The 5,000-nt window shown below is 49.1% G+C and overlaps 3 protein-coding genes across 9 annotated transcripts in view; 1 reads left to right on the forward strand and 2 right to left on the reverse strand.

Moving 5' to 3' along the window:
• Positions 1-5,000, forward strand: part of LOC142990563 (NACHT, LRR and PYD domains-containing protein 12-like) — a 12,344-nt gene that overhangs the window by 1,406 nt on the left and 5,938 nt on the right. The gene's annotated exons all lie outside the window — the stretch shown is intronic.
• The window catches only part of LOC142990560 (gamma-glutamyl hydrolase-like), a 19,601-nt gene continuing 18,879 nt past the window's right edge, over positions 4,279-5,000 (reverse strand). For all 5 annotated transcript variants that reach the window (XR_012960799.1, XR_012960797.1, XR_012960800.1 and 2 more), the window contains 2 exons: positions 4,744-4,834; positions 4,279-4,651 (listed from right to left, as the gene is read on the reverse strand). The gene's annotated coding sequence lies outside the window, so the exon portion shown is untranslated. The remainder of the gene's footprint in view (positions 4,652-4,743; positions 4,835-5,000) is intronic.
• LOC142990561 (pyruvate dehydrogenase E1 component subunit alpha, somatic form, mitochondrial-like) overlaps positions 4,981-5,000 on the reverse strand; it is a 19,571-nt gene continuing 19,551 nt past the window's right edge. For all 3 annotated transcript variants that reach the window (XR_012960803.1, XR_012960802.1, XM_076140383.1), the window contains one exon: positions 4,981-5,000. This exon is cut by the window's right edge and continues 299 nt beyond it. The gene's annotated coding sequence lies outside the window, so the exon portion shown is untranslated.

The raw sequence follows: 5,000 nt of genomic DNA on the forward strand, positions 1-5,000 counted from the left end.
AGCTAAACATTGAGCAGGAGCTGAGAGTTGCAGTCTCATGCTTCAAACCCCGCTTCCAAAAGTTGTGCAGTGCAAAACGTGTCAGGCTCATTGTAGCCATTAATCCTGACTTGATCATTTTGTTTAAAAAAAACAGCACAATTTGTTTTCTTCATTTTTGTTTTGTAAGTTAAAGTGTTTAATATGTTGAGCTGATCAATTTCATTTATTATTATTGATTCATTTGATTGAAGTTTATTTTTCAGTATCAAATGGCTCAATTAGTTGGTTGAACATTGTTTGGTATAGAATAGTAAAATAGTTTACACAAGGATTTGATTTTGTTGAAATTAAGGCAAATTGATGCACTTTAAATCTTTCCTGGTTCACACTAAAAAAACAAGGTTAATAAAGTTATTCTTTGTTGTAAGTGGATTTAGTTTGAGTTTTCCTTAACCTAAATAAGGATACAATGTTATGCAGAGGTGGACTTGTAACAATTTTATAGACAAATGAAACTATTTATGGTCGTGGCAGAGGGTGGGGGGGCGCAAAATGTTTTCTTCTCCCGAGGGGGAGCTCGACAGAAAACTATTGAGAAGCACTGCACTAATGACAGCTTCATCCCCACATCTTCTCAGTGACTGCTGTGGGCTCGCTTTGTGCTGCAGATCTTTTCTAATCGGGGTTGCAGCTGTCAGACTGACACTCTTAGTTCAGTTTCAATGTCCAGCTTCCACCTGGATTTGGTTTTGATTGAGGCTCACATAGGTAGGATGTGGCAAAAGGAAGGAGTGTGGCCATGGCTCTCCTACCTAGCAGAGGGGAATCGCTCATTCCCAGACATTTGGATCTCAATGAGACTTGACCTGCTTACATAAAGGTTCTATTAGAGAGATTAGGAGAAGAAACAAGCTGGGAATTCCTCAGAGAAGTGGTGGATTGATTGATATTGAAATGGATCATTAGTTGAAAATCAAATCAGGTGTGTTTTCCTGTTTAGATCTGATATCTGTGAGGATGAAAACAAAGACAGGCTTGTTATTGATTGAGTATTTAGATATCAAAGGTGTGTCAGTAGAAAGTGACAGTGAGTCAGAGGACAAAGTGCAGTAGTGAATAAATGAGTGAATAATAAAGGCAGCAGCTGTGTTTGATGATAAACTGCTGCTGTTTGTGTCTTTTTCTGTCCATCAGATGTTTGTGAACTGGAACTGGACCCAAACACAGCAAACAGAGACTCAAACTGTCTGACAACAACAGGAAGGTGACATGTGTGAGAGAGGAGCAGCCACATCCTGATCATCCAGAGAGGTTTGATGATCTCTGTCCTCAGCTGCTGAGTAGAAATGTTCTGACTGGTCGTTGTTACTGGGAGGTGGAGTGGAGAGGAGAAGTTGATATATCAGTGAGTTACAGAGGAATCAGGAGGGAAGGAGACAGAGCAGACAGCTGGTTTGGAGGAAATAATCAGTCCTGGACTCTGAGATGCTCTGATGATGATCATAGTTACTCTGTCTGTCACAATTACAGCCTCACGTCCCTCAGTGTCCCTGTGTCCTCCTCTGACCCTCACAGAGTAGGAGTGTATCTGGACTGTCCTGCTGGCACTCTGTCCTTCTACAGAGTCTCTCACACACTGATCCACCTCCACACCTTCACCACCACATTCACTCAACCTCTCTATGCTGGGTTTGGGCTCTGGGGGTTCGGGGGGATCTGGGAGTTACATGATTCATCAGTGACTCTGTGTGATCTGTAGGACACACACACACACAGACAAACACACACACACACTCTCAATCTCTGCCTCACACACACACACTCTCAAACACACTCTCCCTCCCCTCTCTCTCTCTCTCCCTCCCCCTCTCTCTCGCTCCCATCCCTTCTCCCTCCCTCCCCCTCTCTCTCTCTACCTCTTGCTCTCTCTCTCTCCCCCTCCCTCTCTCGCTCCCCTCCCCTCTCTCTCGCCCCTCTCTCTCTCTTTCTGTCTCTCTCTCTCTCTTTCCCCCCTTCACTCTCTCTGTCTCCCTCTCTCCCCCTCCCCTCCCCCTCTCTCTCTCGCCCCCCTCTCTCTCGCTCCCCTCCCTCTCCCCCTGTCTCTATCTCTCTCTGTCCCCTCTCTCTCCCTCCTCCCTCTCTCTCCCTCTCTCTCTCCCCTTCCTCTCTCCACCCTCCCTCTCTCTCTCTCTCGCTACCCCCCCTCTCTCTCCCTCTTACCCTCTCTCTCCCCCCTCCCTCTCTCTCCCTCTCTCTCTCCCCTCCCTCTCTCCGCCCTCCCTCTCTCTCTCTCTCGCTACCCCCTCTCTCTCTCTCTCTCCCCCCCTCACCCTGTCTCTCTCCCCTCCCTCCCCCCTCCCTCACTACCCCCCTCTCTCTCTCCCTCCCTCTCTCTCTCCCCCTATCTGTCTCTCTCCCTCCCTCTCCTCACTCCCTCTCTCTCTCCCTCCCCCCTCCTCCCTCTCTCCCTCCCCCTCCTACCTCTCTCTCTCTCTCTCTCCCCCCTCCCCCCTCCCTCTCTCTCCCTCCTCCCTCTCTCCCTCCCCCTCCTCCCTCTCTCTCTCTCTCCCCCCCTCCCCCTCTCTCTCTCTCCCCCCCTCCCCCTCTCTCTCTCACTCCCTCCCCCCTCCCTCTCTCTCCCTCCTCCCTCTCTCCCTCCCCCTCCTCCCTCTCTCTCTCTCTCCCCCCCTCCCCCTCTCTCTCTCTCCCCCCTCCCCCTCTCTCTCTCACTCTCTCTCCCCTCCTCCCTCCCTCTCTCTTTCTCTCCTCCCTCCCTCCCTCTCCTCACTCCCTCTCTCTCTCCCTCCCCCCTCCTCCCTCTCTCCTTCCCCCTCCTACCTCTCTCTCTCTCTCTCTCCCCCCTCCCTCTCTCTCCCTCCTCCCTCTCTCCCTCCCCTCCTCCCTCTCTCTCTCTCTCCCCCCCTCCCCCTCTCTCTCTCTCCCCCCCTCCCCCTCTCTCTCTCTCTCTCTCTCCCCCTCCCTCCCTCTCTCTCTCCCCCTCTCTGTCTCTCTCTCTCCCTCCCCCCTCCCCCTCTCTCTCTCTCCCCCCTCCCCCTCTCTCTCTCTCCCCCTCCCTCCCCCTCTCTCTCTCCCTCCCTCTCTCTCCCCCCCTCTCCCTCCTCCCTCTCCCTCCCCCCCTCTCTCTCTCTCCCCTGTATAGAGTTGTTTTGTCACAGATCAGTGTGTGGAGTGTAACAGACTTTTATAGTTTTAGAATCAATCGTTTGATCAAACCTGTGGAAAAGGAGAGAATGAAAGAATGAAAGTGTGGAGCAAGAAAGAAAGAATAAAGAGAATGTCTGAGTCCCTTTGAATTCTTTGGAGTCTAAAGTCCTTTGGACACTTTGGGCTTTGATTGAGGACTTGAAGCTGTTTTGATGATGATGTCATGTACAGCAAAGTGTTTAGCAGTAAAAATCTCTTCTTTCATCAGATTTGTTCTTGATGCTTTTTCTCTCCACAAACCACAAACTCAGCAAAAAGTCTGAGAATAGATTTGTTGCTCTTCAGACATATTTACAGATGGAGTTCAGATGTTTGACATCCTGAACTCTTTGCTGCAGATTATAAACGATCAAAGTGATGAAGAATAAATGAGATAAGCTCCACTTTTAAATGTAGAGCCAGATGTTTGTCTGCATGTGAGCTCAGTTCACTTTAGGACACATATGGACACAGGTGTTTGTCTTTCTATTCATTCAGACCATTTACTGAATGATTCCACTGTAAATAAACACAAAACAAAACCCTGCTAAGCATTTAGTCTCTAAAACTGTTTCTGCAAATGATGTCATCAATAATCAATAATCAAAGTGAGTGGTTCTGATTTAAAAGTCTAAGTGGTTCAAGTGAACTGAATGGACTCGTAGCAGGTTTGGGGATTTGAACCCGACTCATTCTTCTCAATAATCTCCATGGTTTTCTTTGGTTTGTGATATTTTGACTTACTTTTACTTGACAAGGGTTTTCTCCTTATAAATGAAGAAGAACTTTATTTATCCTGAGGGAAGTTGTTGTGCAGCAGAGTGCTGTGATCTTTTTTCACTGAAATGTTCTTGAGAAGCTCTGAGCCCAGGTGAAGAAAGGAGGAGAGTCACTTCAGGATCAATCATTCATTTATTGCTTTCAAAGTGAAAACAGGCAGAATTCTCCCGTTCAGACTGAAGCTTCCCCCCATGGAAGATTGAGTACAAACATCAAAGATCAAAGTGAAAGTAGCTGCAGCAGAGTTTTGTGCGTAGAAGCGGACAGTGGAGTGAAGCAACACAACAAATCTGAGCTTCCTGTCTGAGCTTCATCTGACAGGCCTTAGTCTGTATGTTCAGACTGTTACCGTGGAAACGTGCACATCTTCTCTCTCTATGACTGAAACGTTGTATCAGTCGCATTCTGCAGATATGACTTTGGTTAAAGCTTTACAAAACTAAAACAAGGAGCCAAAATGTAAAGCAGAGAGACAGAGAGGCCTGAAGGTAACATGAGGCACACACACACACACACACACACACACACACGCAGGCAGGCAGGCAGACAGACAGGCAGACAGACAGACAGACAGAGAGACACCCCACACACACACTCACCCAAAGGAGCAGGCGTTGGCCCAGCCCAGCTCGTAGGCTTTCCTCATCAGGAAGCCTCCAAAGATCCTGTTGAAGATGTTCCTCTCCTGGTCAACACACAAGCATACGTTTGAGAGGCGGGACTCTGCGGGGCTGAGGCGTTCTCCTCCTGGTCCCTGCTGCACTTCCTTCCTCTCACCTGTGGGTGGCAGATCTCCAGGCCTTTCAGTTTGGCGTTCTCCATCCACACCGAGTTTGGAGGCAGAACTCGACTGCTGAAGCTGACCGTCCTGCAGAGACAAGGGCGTGAGTGTGTGTGTGTGTGTGTGTGTGTGTGTGTGTGTTTGTGTGTGTGCGTCTGTGCGTGTGTGCGTGTGTGTGCGTGTGTGTGCGCGTCTGTGTGCGTGTGTGCGTGTGCGTGCGTGCGTGCGTGCGTGCGTGCGTGCGTGCGTGCGT

Source organism: Genypterus blacodes, unplaced genomic scaffold (assembly GCF_046128005.1).
Source record: "Genypterus blacodes isolate CSIRO-AG114 ecotype Tasmania unplaced genomic scaffold, CSIRO-AGI_Gbla_v1 ptg000589l_1, whole genome shotgun sequence".
In the NCBI taxonomy this organism is placed as follows: Eukaryota; Metazoa; Chordata; class Actinopteri; order Ophidiiformes; family Ophidiidae; genus Genypterus; species Genypterus blacodes.